This window comes from Theobroma cacao, chromosome 1 (genome assembly GCF_053813885.1).
Source record: "Theobroma cacao isolate CCN51 chromosome 1, ASM5381388v1, whole genome shotgun sequence".
Taxonomy (NCBI): domain Eukaryota; kingdom Viridiplantae; phylum Streptophyta; class Magnoliopsida; order Malvales; family Malvaceae; genus Theobroma; species Theobroma cacao.
This window is the reverse complement of record NC_142639.1, coordinates 18,440,315-18,458,005: the sequence shown is the minus strand read 5'-3', so window position 1 is coordinate 18,458,005 and position 17,691 is coordinate 18,440,315. Positions and strand designations below refer to the sequence as shown.

Here is a 17,691-nt window from a genome sequence, read left to right as displayed (position 1 = left end):
TATAGGATTTAAGTCAGCTATATGGTGATTTAGCATCAATGTGGTGAATTGTGTAATTTTTGCAATGTGTCTACGAGGAGAACCTTCTTATAAAGGCAAGGAAGTCGTACTCGACGAACAATGATCGGGGCACCTAGAAAGCATTTAATTTGTACAAACGATGAGTAAACCTATTATTATTAAAAATTATCTAGAGTTTATTTTTAAATGCTCTTTATGTATTTTATGAAACGAAAATGAGATTAAAATGGGATTTTTGATGTTTTAGAAATAAATTTGATAAATAAATATATTGTGTTGATTATCTGAAATAAGAAACTTTTAATTATGAAATTGAGTAAATGGGAGGCTGCCAATTGTCTTAAAAAAATATATTTTCATATGAATGGCTTATGATATATGAGTATATGTGGCTATATTTTATAATTGCATTGGGAATTTATGTAAGCTGTATTTTACTATGCAGGCTGGGTAAATAAATAAAAGCCATGTTATACTGTCGAAATTTTATTAAAATTTGTGGGTTTAGTCACTGCAGTGATGGGTTTCCATGGAATGCCTATTAGAGGGGCATGGTAAACCCGGTTATATAGTTACTCCGATTGTAGAGGCGAGGAGGGTAACTCTCGAGGTAGTGTTAAAGCTCACTTCACGTTGAACCCCCCCGTGAATGTGTAACTCTGCCAACGCCAAGGAACAGCTTGTTTTCAAAACTAACATGTGTTTAACATGTAATTGTCTTAACAACCTTGGCGGACTCGGTTAGATGCGTCGGCTAAGGTATCCTCGAGGATTAGTTTTTGGCTTGAGCCCTATTTCTAATAAAAGTCATAAGCCTTAACAACTGTTTTGGTAAATTACAAATATTTTATGGTTTAAGAAATAAATTGAAAACCTTATGAAATGGTTTGTGATTTGTCGTTTAAACTTGCCTCCATTTCACTCGCCTTTAGATATTTATAATAATGTCTGTTTACTCATTGGGATTGCAAAATCTCACCCACCTCCTTTCCAAATATTTCAGACCTGTGGTAGCTTGTAGATACCTAATTTTGTCAAGGATTCCAGTTGACCCCTCTATCTCACAGATAGTAGGTTACTATCACCAACACTTGTTGTATTTTTGAGCCATTTGTCATTGTAATTATTATTGTACATTATAACTTTGTAAATTATTGTATGTATGAATTTATTTTACTTACACGTGTTTCTATAAATATTGTTTTATATAAAAATACTATATTTTAATCAATATTTTGAATAGTAATATTTGTCTATAAATCCTTTAAAAAAAATTTGTCTTTTGATTTACTTGAGCTGGAAACGACTGGTAATTGTTTAAAATGAAATGTTTAACAACGATTGCTCACAGGAAAGGCAAGAAACTGATACGTAAGCTTTGCGGGGTTCCGATTGGCATTCCGGGTAATGAGTGTAAATGAGACGTTACGGCGGTTGTCATGGGCCCGAGGGAGGGTCCGAGTCGTGACACATTCACTCTCGAGATTTAAGATCTAAAACCTAAATCCTCTTTCCACACTGCCTCGATCTGTTCCTAAAGTACCTAAGAAACCCTAACTTCAAAATTTACAAAACCGATGGTAAATAAAACGATGGCAAATACTTCACTCACTACCAAAGTATCTGACAAAGGAAAAGGAAAAAGGATAGCTAAGGAATTTCCAACTCTTTTAATTTAGAAGAAAAACAAGATGATTTTAGAGCTGCCATTACAAAATAAAGGACTAAGCTAGAAGCAAAATGGGTTGAAAATAAAAAAGTCTAAACCAAAGGGAACCTCTGGTGGAAAAAGTATGTCACAGCCCAAATCTTGAGCCATGACCGGTGCATGGGCCCAATAGGCACAGCCCACCAAGCCCAAGCAAGCCTCTTTATGTGATCCTGTCCATCGATCTATCAATCATACATCGTTATTTCTAAAACCGCAATTTGTAATTCTCAACTATAAGCACTTCAATAATATACCATGACAACCAAATACACATATTTGTATCATCCCAAAATAATGTCATCAATCGCCAGCTCATAATGGCATCATCAATCAAAATAGGCATATAATGTTTACAAAATGAATCTTAGTAATTCACATCAAGTATACATGCACAAATGCAAAAGACCCTTGACTACCAGCGGATTGACTCTGGGTAAGGGTACTGCTACTGGATGCCATGGTAAACCTACCAAAAGGTGAATATAAGTGGACACTTCAATCTAGGTACCAACCACCTTCGAATCTGAAAATGAAAACATGAAGTTGAAAAGAATGAGTATAAACCCAGCGAGTGAACATAGGAAGGGAACAAGCAGACGATACGAAAGATTTTTATGAAACACGATGCAGTTGTATTAAAAGAATGCAATTTGTATATCATAAACAAACCCGATGCCATGTTGACTTTTAGCTCATTTTAAAACATTTAGGAAATTCAACTTTCAACATTCTATGCAATCATGTTTCATTTTCCAATCATCTCTATTCTACAAGACAGGCTATGTTGCCTCGTACCCCTGTATTATAGTTAATATAACCGTATCGATAAGACAAAGGGCTAATTGACGTGGTGTAATACCTCGTATTTTGATACAATGGCTAATAAAGTTTACGGATGCCAATTGAGGTTAATGAGTTAAAAAGGGTAATTCAAAAGTGAACTTGTGAAATCTCAATCTCCATAGAAACGTAACTAGAAGTAAACGCGATAATGCAGACTAGGGGTAATTTCGTAATTTCTCTTAGTGAGCTCTTACGAGTGGGTTTTCTTGATGCTATTAAGGTCTAGATAGGCCTAAGGAATGAATGAATGATGTTTATGATGGTAAAATAAATGAAGAAGATAAAAATAATGATAATTTTCACGATAGGGGCAAATTGGTCATTTTACATCTTGGGTCTAAATTTTTATGTTATCGTGAACCCGAGTATTTCTAGACTATTATGTACCTTTCCCTAGTGTCAAAAGAATAAAAGGTTGCACAAAGGATGGGAGGAAGACAAAGCCACTATGTTAAGGGCATTTTGGTAATTTTAGTGGAAATTTTGATTAACTTGAAGCATAAATATCTAAGCTCTAGCAGCTTTCAGCAGCTTCTCCTTCTTCATCCCAGCCCTTCTCTTCATTTTACATTTTCTTCATTCTCCATGGGAGGAAAACCTTGAATCTTCCATAAATCTCTCATGGAAAGTCCATATTTCATGCTTTTGCCTACTCCTTCATAGGGTTTTTCATGCTATTCCACTTTTACACCTCAACAGCCTTCAAAAGTCTTTGTTTACCACTTTTTCTCACTAGCTAGAAGTTTTAGAAAAAGAAAAAGAGACTTGCCATAGTAGGTTGAAAACTCTTGAAAAGGAGTTCAACTATAAGTCCACCAAGGTGAGTAATGAATTAGGTTTAATTTTCATGTTGTTGATAATGGTTGATGATTATAGTGGTGAGTTAATCTATTGTTGAGATTGTTAATCAATTTTAGAGTGACTAGAGTAGATTAAACAAATAGCCACTTAATGGTAATTGGGAGCTAGTTAGGAATAACTAGCTGAACTTGAATTAGGAAATAGCTTTTGAGAGTGTATTAATGCCAATTGGGGTTGGTTGTGATGTTGTGTGTGTATAGGTTCCAACAAGGCTTCACATGTCCAATTGGAGCATTAGTTGAGGTTAGAGTCAAGAAAAAGAATCAACAAGACTGGTGAGTGACCTTGAATTTCAAAATCATTTTGGGAAAAAAATTGTATTTGTATGAAACATTTGAATCATTTATTCCAACTTTTCTTTAAAAATGTGTGCCGGGGAACAATTCCTTGAGAAAACGTTTTGATGTTGTGAAAATGTGAAATGTGTAAAAGGACGAACCTATGTGCTCCTATATTATGTTGATATATACATATATATACGAATATATGTTGTGCATTGATGAATAATGTTGTGTAATTATATTGACCCGGCTATGTGTGAGTAGGAGTGTGCATAAGCCGATGATGACCTGGCTATGTGCAAGTGGGAGTGCGCATAAGCCGATGATGACCTGGCTATGTGCAAGTAAGAGTGCGCATAAGCTGATGATGACCCAGCCATGTGCTAGTGGGGAGTGCATATGAGCTGATGATGATGGGAAGGTGTGCATGATGATGGATATATATATATATATATATATATATATATATATACACACACACATAGATATTTGTTTTATAGAAAGTTCATGAAAATAATTGTGATTGTGTTGTGTGTTGGAATTGTTAATTGCTCCCAAAATTGCTTTTCATTTCAACAAGAAAAGGGCTTTTGATGTAACAAGACCCATTTCACTCAAAATGCTCTGTTTCTCACTGCAGCGAGATTCAGTTTTGCTACAACGAGAAATTCTCAGGTTTTGGGGGTCACACTAGCCTGATTCTCGCTGTAGCGAGAAACTCTCAGGTTCTTGTGAAGTGCTTTCACTTAGATAAATATTTTGACCACCTTCCTTTCCAAACTGGGAAAAGTCGTAAAAATAAGTTGTAGCCATGCCTCTTAGCTTTCTAATGGTTTAAAAATCAGGTCAATTTGACTTCTGTAGTGGGAGATATGATGGAAAAACTGAAACATATTCAAACTGAGATTATTTCTCACTGTAGCGAGAAACTTGCTGTCATGCTTGCTACCTTGCTTGATTTTGACCTTTTTTTCACCCATTAAACTTCATGGATTGATCATGGGTTTTTGCAACACTATGAGGTTATTGATCAAAGTTTGAAATGAAGGGTTTTTAATAAGCATTTAAATCAATTGCATTATTTTTGAAACAAGTGCATCATGATTTCCAAATTCCTTCTATCGATTGCTTGTTCCCTTCTTATGTTCACTCACTGAGTTTTATACTCACATTTTTAAACTTCATGCTTTCAAATTTGGAAGACAGTTGGGACCTAGATTGAGTGTCCACATATGCTCGTCTTCTTGGTAAGTGCTATGGCATCTTAGTAGCTATACCTTCACCCACGGTCACTCCTCTGACGATCAAGAGTCTTATGCTTGTGAACATGTATAAGTAATGAAGACCACTAAGATTCATGTTAAAAATCAAATATGTATATTTGATTACTGAAGCCACTATAAGGTGGCAAATGAGTGATACTATGTTAGCATAATACAATTGTGAGTATTGGGTTACTATCAAATGTTATTGAAATATTTTTAGTTGAGAATTACAATATGGGTTTGAGAAATGATGGTTTGGAATGATGATCGGGATTGCATAAATAGGCTAGCTTGGGCTTAGTGGGCTGTGCCCATTAGGCCCATGCATCAGTGATAGCTTGAAATTTTGGGCTGTGACAAAGGTGGTATCAGAGCCTTAGGTTTAGTTGAGTCTTCAGGATTCTTGTGTCAGTCAGAGGAGTTGTCAGAGTTAATGTAGAGTCTTGTTTATGGTTTGTGACTGCAGCACAATTCATAGACAGGAGGCTATATGAACTTTTATTCCTAGTAACCTACCCTCTTGCTAACATTATGCAAAAGTCATAAGTGGTGCCGTTGTCCGGGTTTGAGATGCCACCCGAGACACAAGCTGTTGTTGGAAAGATTTTAAGCAAATGCTCCTAATGAAAGGTTAATGTAATAACAAATCCCTCCGATTTAAGATAGAGGAAATTGGAGTTGGACTAATAGGTCCATAATGACTTATTCATCTAGTGGAGTTATAAATTGAGCCTATAATTGTCAATGAGAAAAAATTGGACAATATTGGATCATTATTATGGTCAATATAAAGAAACATATACAGTAATGGTAAAAGGGATGCACTTTTATTGAAATGAATAGTGATGATTGTGATTCACTTGGAGTTTATAAATTTAAGCATTGAGGTAAGAGTAAACCAATATTTGTGTGCACGGATGTAAGTGCACTATGTTAAGTGAGCTTGTTATGCCATATATAAATAGTGTTGGGCTTCTGAAATATTTATATGAGAATGTGTGTTGAATATGGGTACATCAAGTTAGAGGGAGTTGGTTTTGATTCTAATTAAGTGACTGTGAGATCCCAAGGGTTAATTTGAACTATTATGGTTTAAAATTTAAGGTATATGAATTAGCTCAAGGGAGAAAATTAGTGATCATTATAATTAATGGTAGTCATGGAGAAAAAGGCTAGTAAACAAACATGCTTTAAGGATGAGCTTGAATTTTACTATGCTTAGTGTGGAGCCAAAGGATTAAAGGACTAGATGTGGATTTAGCAGTTTGAAATTAAATGACATGGAAATGACAAATTTAGTCTAAGTGCCATATGGAGTTCTATATGAAGATCGATATATGAATTGTTTTAAATGTCAATTTAAAAATATGTTTGGTTCAATATGCAACCTATGATGTAAAGGATTAGTCTTGAATGTGACTTCTCCAAAGGTAAGGGACTTAAAACATGTGGATTTTCGGATATGCTCTAAGAGGAAGCTTCTGCATCCTAAGCTTAAGAAATTTTGATCTTATGACTGCAAAAAGCAAGATACAAAAATTAAGTGAATTGTTTATCTTATGGATGTAATTGGTTAAGAATTGATGAGTAAAGTCAAGATCTCAACACTAAGTGGTGTACAATTTGATATATGTGTATCTAAGAGTAAATTTGGAGATCATTGCTTAATCAATTTGCACTGAATGTTATGGTAAAGGTATGTAAATGCTTGTAGTGAAGTATGCCCAAAGTGAGATATGTTGAGACTAATGTTCCGATTGCAAACTTGTGATAGAAAGCTAGTTTTGCAAATTGTGGTTTTTATGACCATGAAATATATGAAGGTTACCAATATGTAAGCATACACTCAGAGTTGTATATCTTGTGATTTGCATTCATCGTATGGAAGGAGATATTCCATCAAAGGATTTGGCTTAATTGGTGATTACATGACTATAGGCTTGGAATGAGATTGAGAATGCCCTAACATGTATGAGAAGTGTGTTGCGAAAGGCTGAAAGTCATTAAGACGAAAGATGGGTGAAACATAGATGTTGTTATGATGAGCATAAAAGCTCAAGGATAATTAATGCAATTATATTAAGTTAGTTTGGTTCGGTCCGAAATAAGAGTAAGGACATCTTGAAATATCTTAAAATAATGTTTAATAGGGTTAATGAGCTAAATGTTAAGGACATCTTGAAAAATCTTAAAATAATGTTTAATGGGGTTAATGAGCTAAATCTTATCGAATATATATTAAATTATTAAAGTTATGCGTGGCTTTGAAGATAAGCCTTTGATTGTCTGAGTCCTTAATAGAATTCTATTAAACGATGTGTTTAAGTATTTTGGAAGTGTATTAGAAAACATAAGAATAATATACTAGTTTGACTTGCTATAAGAGGTCGAATTTGGATGGCCGTGAATGGCTTGTGAACAATTAAGCAGTGTAAAGTATCTGCTCATAAAGGGAGCTTTGATTGGTAGATATAGGTGGAACTTTAGAATTTCATTGTCATAATTATTATATTATATTTTGTATTATATGATATAGCGTAGAACATCAATGATGAGATTGTGTTCAATGCTTTAGGCCTTGAACTGTAAGTTATGGACATGTATCCACCTTGTGAATACCCTGATGAGATAAATTCGAAAGATTTTTCACAATAAGAAAACATTAAAACTCAAAGAGCAAATGGCTATATGGTCAAGTTGGGCTCGTGACTAATATGTCACATAAGTATGAAGATATGATACAAGCATAAGTATACTTGGAAATGCTGGTTTAAGGCAATGATTATCCTATCGTTTTGTAGGGCCGATGAGGTTCTGGTCTCGACATAATTGTAGAAGCAAGGCATAAATTGTGAAATGTGCTTCCCCCACAAGTTCCAATTTATTTTGAGTAATTATCAAGGTAAAGTGCCTGATAGGGATAGGCAAAGGTTGAATTATGCTTCAAATGTTTAGAGAATGAGGGTGACATGGTTTGATTAAATGATACTACCCTTGGTAAGGGAATAGAAATACGCTATTGAAATTGTAGAAATCTACTTAGAAGATAGATGATGATTCGACTATCTATATATGAGTAAAGACTTAGGTAATGAGCTATAACCTAAAAGCATGAGATTAGAATATGAATTTTGGCTAAGAAAAATCAATTTTTTAGACCCGTGGTGCTTTGAAGATGGTGCCAATTAGTGGTCGATTCTAGTATGAGAATAGAATATTGGGATTAGCTTTGTGTATTCACCACAAATGATGAGCATGATCTAACCAACTATAAGAAGAATTGATTCTAAATGTGATTGTTGATTATTTTGGTTTTACAGATGGCTTATTGAGCTTGATATGCCTAAGGCTATTCGAAGTTAAAATTTTTGGAAATATATATGTATGGATTTATATGTTGCATATTGGTATAAAAGCTCATGCGGAGTTAGTTATAATTTGATTGAATGATGATATTCTATCAATGGTTATAGTGCTAGACAATGATTAAGATAATTTATCACTGATTTTGGCAGTGAACAAATGGATTATAATGTTATTAGCTTAAAAGTAAGTGTCTATACTTTTGGTATGAGTTCATCAAATTCTATTACATCGTGATAAAACTTGGTGTTTTGATATAGCCTGAGAGGCTTGGCATATGAACTAGCTTAACTGTGAGCTAGAAATTGTTAGGTTATTACGAAGCACACAAATAGAGAAGTATGCCATAGATTTAATTCTCTAAAGGCTAATGGAATAGAACGTATGAATGCTGGTATAGCTTCAATATAAGGTTTTGACTTAAGGAGATTTGGGTAAAAATTTATAGCTTATGAGTAAAGGTGTGCATTTGAATTCATGTAATTAAAAGTTTAAAATCTGCCTTGTTTGGCATAAAGCCCATGATTGAGAATGAATGATTATAGATTTAATTTTCTAAGGTAAAAAGGCTAAGGGAGTTAATATCAAAAAGGTCTTAATAGATGATTATTTGATTTTAAAGTACACTTAAGGAGAGACAAGTATCTAATTTCATCCTCAAGTATCTAATTTCATCCTCGGATGGATGAACTAATGAGGCCGTGAGATTTGGCATTTGAAGTAAATTTGAGGAATCTCAAGTTAGATATGCTTGTATGTGACATATAACTAACAAGTTGGTTATGACCTAGGAATTATAAAGATTGGTTCAATCCATAAGGATGCATCCAAAGGTATCGTTATTTATTGAAATGTATTGTGGTAAGAGTCGAGATCTACTTAGTAAGTACTCGATCATGAAGTTACTAGAATTTTGTTTAGGGAATATGGTTACTAATGGTTACTGGATTTGAGTCATCCGTGATGTTAAACATATATGAATAAATAAAGAGTGTTTGATCTTTACATATTATGAAATGCGAAAATGGAATTTGTATGGAAGTATGCAAAATGGAATAGACGTTGGTTGATGATTTAGACCCACAGTCAATGGTGGAATAAATGCTTTAATGTTGGAAGGTTTGATAAAAGGTCGAGGTAGAGGAATTGTGGATGGTCAAGTAAACATGTATAATTGATGATTTAAGGATGATTTGATTGATATGTGACCAGAATTAATAGCATATTTGAATTCTCTTCATAAGATGAAGAATGGTATCGTTTTAATCCAACAAGAGTAGTACACATAATTATATATCTTATGTTAAGAATAGCCAATGGAAGTGATGTAAAATAATTTTAGAACTTTGATTATTCACCCTATGCCAATTAGAATTCGAGGACGAATTCATTTTAAGTGAGAGAGACTATAGTACACTGTATTTTGATACGATAGCTAATAAAGTTTACGGATGCCAATTGAGGTTAATTATTGAGTTAAAAAGGGTAATTCAGAAGTGAACCTATGAAATCTCGATCACCATAGACACGTAACTAGAAGTAGACGTGATAATGCAGACTATGGGTAATTTCATAATTTCTCTTGGTAAGCTCCTACGAGTGGGTTTTTTTATGCTATTAAGGTTTAAATAGGCCGAAGGAATGAATGAATGATGTTTATGATGGTAAAATAAATGAAGAAGATAAAAATAATGATAATTTCCATAATAGGGGCAAAATGGTCATTTTGCATCTCAAGTCTAAATTTCTATGTTTTCGTGAACTCAAGTATTTCTAGACTATTATGTATCTTGCCCTAGTGTCAAAAGAGTAAAAAGTTGCACAAAGGATGGGAGGAAGACAAAGCCACCATGTTAAAGGCATTTTGGTAATTTTAGTGAAAATTTGGATCAACTTGAAGCATAAATATCTAAGCTCCAACAGCTTCTCCTTCTTCATCCTAGCCCTTCTCTTCATTTCACATTTTCTTCATTCTCCATGGGAGGAAAACCTTGAATCCTCCATAAATCTCTCATGGAAAGTCCAAATTTCATGCTTTTGTCCACTCCTTCATAAGGTTTTTCATGCTCTTCCACTTTTACACCTCAACAGCCTTCAAAAGTCTTTGTTCATCACTTTCTCTCACTAGTTGGAAGTTTTAGAGAGAGAAAGAGAGACTTGCCATAGTAGCTTGAAAACTCTTGAAAATGAGTTCAACTATAAGTCCACCAAGGTGAGTAATGAATTAGATTTAATTTTCAAGTTGTTAATGATTAGAGTGGGTAGTTAATCTATTGTTGAGATTGTTAATCATTTTTAAAGTGACTAAAGTAGAGTAAACAAATAGCCACTTAATGGTAATTAGGAGCTAGTTAGGAATAACTAGCTGAACTTGAATTAGGAAATAGCTTTCGAGAGTGTATTAATGCCAATTTGGGTTGGTTGTGATGTTGTGTGTGTATAGGTTCCAACAAGGCCCCACATGTCCAATTGGAGCATTAGTTGAGGTTAAAGTCAAGCAAAAAAATCAACAAGATCGGTGAGTGAATTTGCATTTCAAAATCATTTTTGGAAAAATAATTGTATTTGTATGAAACATTTGAATGATATATTCCAACTTTTCTTTAAAAATGTGTGCAGGGGAAAAAGCCCTTAATAAAACGTTTTGATGTTGTGAAAATGTGAAATGCGTAAAAAGACGAACCTATGTGCTCCTATATTATGTTGATATATACATATATATACGAATATATGTTGTGCATTGATGAATAATGTTGTGTAATGATATTGACCCAGCTATGTGCGAGTAGGAGTGCGCATAAGCCGAAGATGACTCGGCTACGTGCGAGTGGGAGTGCGCATAAGCCGATATGACCCGGCTAAGCGCAAGTAAGAGTGCGCATAAGCCGATGATGACCCAGCCATGTGCTAGTGGGGAGTGCATATGAGTTGATGATGATGGGAGGGTGTGCATTATGATGGATATATTTATATATATATATATATATATACATAGATATGTGTGTTATAGAAAGTTTATGAAAATAATTATGATTGTGTTGTGTATTGGCATTATTAATTGCTCCCAAAATTGCTTTTCATTTCAACAAGAAAGGGGCTTTTGATGTAACAAGACCCATTTCACTCAAAATTCTCTATTTCTCGCTACAACGAGATTCATTTTCACTGCAGTGAGAAACTCTCGGGTTTTAAGGGTCACGCTGGCCTGATTCTTGCTACTGCGAGAATAAATCTCACTGCAGCGAGAAACTCTCAGGTTCTAGTGCAGTACTTTCAATTCGATGAAGATTTTAACCACCTTCCTATCCAAACTGGGAAAAGTAGTAAACATCAAAGTTGTATTCCTACCTCTTAGCTTTCTAATGGTTTAAAAATCAGGTCAATTGAACTTCTATATTGGGAGATATGATCAAAAAACTGAAACATATGCAAACTAAGACTGTTTCTCGCTGCAACAAGAAACTTGCTGTCATGGTTGTTACCTTGCTTGATTTTGACCTATTTTTCACCAATTTAACTTCATGGATTGATCATGGGTTTTTGCAACACTATGAGGTTATTGATCAAATTTTGAAATGAGGGGTTTTTAGTAAGAAATTAAATCAATTGCATTGTTTTTGAAACAAGTGCATCATGATTTCCAAATTCCTTCTATCGATTACTTGTTCTCTTCTTATGTTCACTCATTGAGTTTTATACTCACGTTTTTAAACTTCATGTTCTCAGATTTGGAAAACAGTTGGGACCTAGATTGAGTGTCCACGTATGCTCGTCCTCTTGGTAGGTACTATAGAATCTCAGTAGTTGTACCTTCACCCACGGTCACTCCTCTGACAGTCAAGAGTCTTATGCTTGTGAACATTTATAAGTAATGAAGACCACTAAGATTCATGTTAAAAATCAAAGATATATATTTGATTACTGAAGCCACTGTAAGGTAGCAAATGAGTGATACTATGTTAGCATAATACAATTGTGAGTATTGGGTTACTATAAAATGTTATTGAAATATTTTTAGTTGAGAATTACAATATGGGTTTAAGAAATGATGGTTTGGAATGATGATCGGCATTGCATAAATAGGCTTGCTTGGGCTTAATAGGCTATGCCCATTGGGCCCATATGCCGATCATAGCTAGAAATTTTAGACTGTGACACGTGGATTTAAGTGTCAAATAGTGGTGGCGAGTGAAAGGAATATTCTAGAGTAAAATATGTCGCACGCAAGGAAATAACAATTAAAAATAATATTTTTATTGAGGATGAATTAGCGAGATAAAAAGTGATTCGGAAGTGAATTTGGACATAATAAGACATTTTAGGTTTCAAAGAGATAAGTGTAAAATCTTGAAAAAAAATAATAGTTTATTAATAAAATAATATTAAACTATTAATATTTTATTTGATGTCAAAATTAGTCATGAAGGAGGAGTATATGGTCAATCTAAGTGGAGGAGAAGAAAAATGAGAGAATTTTAGAGAAAAACGACATTAGTGGGGCCAGCATGTCTTTATTAAATAAAGCTAGCATGGGTAGTATATATTTAAATATTATGGTGATACCGTGTTTAAGTGCAAACTTTATATTTTGTTTGCACACATGTAAACGAATAGAAATAGAAGAAAATTGAAACTAAAAGATTGTGGAGAGGACTAAATTAAAAAAAGGAGAAACTTAGAGGGCAAAACGATAATTTTTCCATGAGCTTTGTCAAAGCTTCCGAAGGATGCTTTGACTCTTTTCTTCCTTATCCATGGCTGATCCTTATCTTCTGCAAAAGGCATTTTCTTTTCCATCTTCTTCCTCCCACACCATTTTCCTTTCTTCACCATAAAAATCAATTTTTTTTCTTCTCTTTTTTCTTCTTTTCTTACTTCTCCATTCTCCTACCCCTTTATTCACCCAACCCACAACTCTCAACCTCATTTTTCATCGCAACTAAACCATAGGAGAGAGAAAGGAAGAAAGAAGAAAGGAAAAAAAGAAAGGAAAAAGGAAGAGAAGAGCTCAGAAGAGGCTCGGCTTTGGAAGAGAAAAGAGAAAACCGAGAAGTTTTCCTCCCCACCCACACACCATTGTTGAGGTTTGAAAAGGTTTAGATGGTTTGCCTTATGGATTTCAAGGTAAGGAAGGTAGAAATTAATGTTTTGTTTGAAAGCATGTAGTTTCAACCAATTATGATGTGAGGTTTTGTTTGTGGTAGCAAGGATCAATAAAGATCCAAGGAACCCGAGGCATGCATGTGGAAGAATCTTGGAATGCATGGTGATTTTTAGCTAGATTAAGTGGTGGGTAAGCGTTCTAACCTCCAAATCACAAGTAAAAAGGAAAAATGAGATATGTATTGATTGTTTGTGCTTGTGGTAGCATGTAAAAGTAAATTGTGGTGCATGTGGACTTATAAAATGCCTGATGGAAGTAAATTTATAGTTGCTGCCATACGCTAGGTTATTGGTGCGAAAATGATGGTTGAACTTGATAAATATCCTTAGAAAAGATTAATATATGTGCTAAAGTCATAAATAAGTTTCTGGTATTTTGTGAGACCCTGTCAAGCTCGATTAAAAGACGGTATTGTATCGAGTGGTACAATTAAGTTAAATCGAGCCTTGAACTAGTTCAAATAGAAATTCTAAGAGGAATTTGAAAATTTTAAAACCAACAGAATGGTTTAGAATAGTGATTTGGAGTTCAAGGTCCAGTTTGGAGTCCATCAGAAAATTGACCGATTAGGGACAAAACGGTCATTTTACCATTTGATGATAAAATGGAGATTTTTAGCCAAGATTTGATCACATTTGACCAAGAATAATTATATGAAATATAATTATGATTATTGGAGTATAAAATGATGTTTAGTAGTGAAAAATTTTGATTCTCGGTATTTATAGAGCACAAGGGCAAAATGGTAATTTTGCCACTAGTGGACTAAACAAAAATTTTTTTTTTTAAACAATTTTTGCCCCATTTAGTTAATATTGATCAATATTAGTGTTATTTTAGGTTGAAAAGTAGAAATAATGAGATTCCGGTACATTTCAGAGTATAAGGGCAAAATCGTAATTTTTTTGTCTCGGGGGCAAATCAGTAAAATTTTCGGCCCAGCACTTGTCAAGACCAAGGGATTTTAATTGTGGTAGGATTGGATAAATACCAGAATATTTGTGGTGGAAAATTAAGAAGAAAAAGTCAAAAAGTTAAAAATTTGGCCAATAAGCATGTGACACATGGCATGCTTGATTATTTTATTATTTTCTATAGAAATCAGCCCATTAAATCCCCAATTCCCTCACCATATTCGGCCTAGACATCCAGCAACCAGAAAAAAGGAAGAACAAAAGGAAAAACAAGAAAACCTAGGTGGAAATTCAAAGAAAAAGTGAAGAAATCAAGGAAACAAGCTAGGTAAGTTAAAATTTCTTTAATTCTCCTTGATACCTAGCTTACCCATGCTTTTGTTCTTGATTTCCATGGTTGAATATTGAGTTATCATGATGAATTCAATTCTGAAAAATGGGTATGGAAGAGGAATTGTTGTTGGAATAATTTGATTTTAGACTATGTTAGTGTTTAGGGATAGTTAAGCATGGTTATGAACAAAAACACAAAAGAAATATTCAATTTCTCTAGGGTTCCTTGTTGGCTGAACCATGAGGGCTGAATATCAATGGGGTATTGTTTTTATTTCAAGGAAAATGGCATGGAAAATGATGAAGTAAGGTGAAACGGTTATGTAGAAAAAGATTCGATGCTAGTACACCAAATGACCAAATTTTTTTCTATAAGGAATTGTGAGGGTTCTAATGCTGAATTTGGCTTTATTTAAATGTATGTGGTAAATTAAGGTATTAGAGGAGAAATGAATTAATTTGGAGGTGATTTGGACACAATCGCCGATTAATCGGGTGATCGGTCAAATTTAATCGATACCGTGATTAAGCGGTAATCAGACATATTTTTGCATTACATATCAAGCATTAGTAGTTTAAATTAATTTATATCAATTTAGGGACAATATAGTAAATTCCTCGACTTTGTTATTTGTCAAGGTGGTGAGACGTCCGGAAAAGGCAAAGGAATTACGCCTGAGGACTATTAGTCAGAGTTCACCCAGAATCTGAATTTTCAACACCTGTGAGTGGACTGCCTATCAAAATTGTTTTGGGAATATGACTATTTTGAACAAAGTGTTTGAATGATTTTATGAAATTTTTCATGAAAATGAATGCCTTGGGAACAAGCTTTTAAGAAAAGGTTTATGTTATGAAATGTGGTTATTATGGATTTCTATGTGGCTGCATTATGTTGATATACATATATGCTTGAATATAATGTTGTGTAATTATGTTGACTCGGCTATGTGCGAGTAGGGAGTGTGCATAAGCCGAGGATGACCCGGTTATGTGCGAGTAGGGAGTGCGCATAATCCGGTGATGACCCAGCCATGTGCGAGTAGGGAGTGCGCATGAGCTGGTGATGATGATGATGATGAGCTGGTGATGATGATGATGGGTTGATGAGATGATGATGATGGGTATATACGTATATATATATATACATATGTAAATGTGTGTGATATAGCAAATTGATGGACAATGATTTATGGTTGTAATGTACGTAAAATTTGACACATTATACTTTGAGAATTTTCATGAATGTTAGGTTGATTTTATTAGTTTAGCAGGATGGCTATTGTTGAGTGAGGAAAAATGTTTCTCTTGTTGCTTTGTTTTCACTGCATCGAAATTCATGCTCGCTGTAGCGAAAAACTCTGGGGTTTGGAGGGGTTTTAAATAGGAATGAACTAAATTGCATTGTTTGAAACAAGTGCATCATGATTTTAAATTTTTCCTAATTGTTGCTTGTTCCCTTCCTTGTTCACTCACTGGGTTTATACTCACCATTTTCAAATTCATGTTTTCAGATCACGAGGTAGCCGATAATTAGGACGAGGTGTCCTTGTAGATCTGTGTACATCTTCTGGTAGGTGTCTCGGCATTCGGTAGCTGTATATCCATCCGAGTCACTCCGCTGGAGGTCGAGTATTATTTTGTTATGTATAGATGAACTTAAATGTAAATTTTAAAAGAGTAATGCCAGTACGAGTTGGCAATGTGTATCACTATTTTGACTCAAAGTCATGAAATACGACTTAGTGATAATAAATAGAATCATAAGTAAAATAAATAATAGGCTTGCTTGGATTTAGTGGATTATGTCCATTGGACCCATGCGCCGGTCATGACCCGGAATTTGGGTCGTGACAGTATTGGTATCAGAGCCCTAGGTTTGTCTAGGTCCTAGAACTTCCTTTTTGTTAGTCCAGCGGAGAGTCGGGTCTTTATGTGGGAACTTCAGTTGTAAAGTGTGAACCGCGGCACATTTTACAACCAAATGACCGCATAGATTCCCTATCTTAGAAACCACCTGTTGCTTTAAGTATGATTATAATATGTGTTTAATAACAGGCGTTTGCTTTTGTCTAGGTAAGAATGCCGCCTAAGACACGAGCCGCCTCAAGACGGGCAGGGGAGCAAGATGTTCCCATTGAGATGGCAGATAGACCACGGGCATCCACCCAGAGAGGCCGAGGTAGACGTGGCAGGGTCACTAGGCCGGTGGGGTTGGATACGCCTGTGAGTAGGCAAGAAGAGGGACAGTCCTCAGGTGATGTAGATAGACACCCAGCTAGGGGTATTACTATTGAGGATTTGGCAGCAGGCCTACAGGGAGTTAACCGGGTTGTAGAGATGATGGCGACCCGCATGGAAGATATACAAAGGGTAGTAGAGGGGAGACCTACAGTACAAGAATCCCCTAGCTCCCAAGGACAGGCCGATCACCAACATCATGAGGAGGAGAGGGGACATCTAGATATTTCTCTTCCTGACTTTCTCAAGCTTAAGCCTCCAACATTTTCAGGGTCTGATGCATCGGAGAAACCCCAGGTTTTCTTGGATAAGATGGAGAAAATTTGTAAAGCCTTGGGATGTTCTAGTGTTCGGTCAGTTGAGCTAGCCGCCTTCCAATTAGAGGATGTGGCGCAGGAATGGTATAGCTCTTTATGTAGAGGCAGACCGACTAATGCAACACCGTTGGCTTGGAGTGAGTTCAGTGTAGCCTTCTTAGATCGATTCTTACCACTCAGTGTGCGTAATGCTAGAGCTAGAGAGTTTGAGACTTTGGTACAGACTTCAAGCATGACGGTGTCTGAGTATGACATCAAGTTCACGCAGCTAGCTCGTTATGCGCCCTATCTCGTTTCTACTGAGGAGATGAAGATTCAGAGATTTGTGGATGGGTTAGTGGAGCCATTATTTAGGGCTGTGGCATCCCGAGATTTCA

General features: G+C 35.1%; 1 long non-coding RNA gene across 1 annotated transcript; it reads left to right on the top strand.

The window, feature by feature from the left end:
* The first annotated feature begins 14,659 nt into the window (after positions 1–14,659).
* Positions 14,660–16,412, top strand: LOC148764623 (uncharacterized). The gene is made up of 3 exons (XR_016025350.1): positions 14,660–14,751; positions 15,396–15,480; positions 16,271–16,412. It is a non-coding gene; the product is annotated as an uncharacterized LOC148764623 (long non-coding RNA).
* The last annotated feature ends 1,279 nt before the right edge of the window (positions 16,413–17,691 follow it).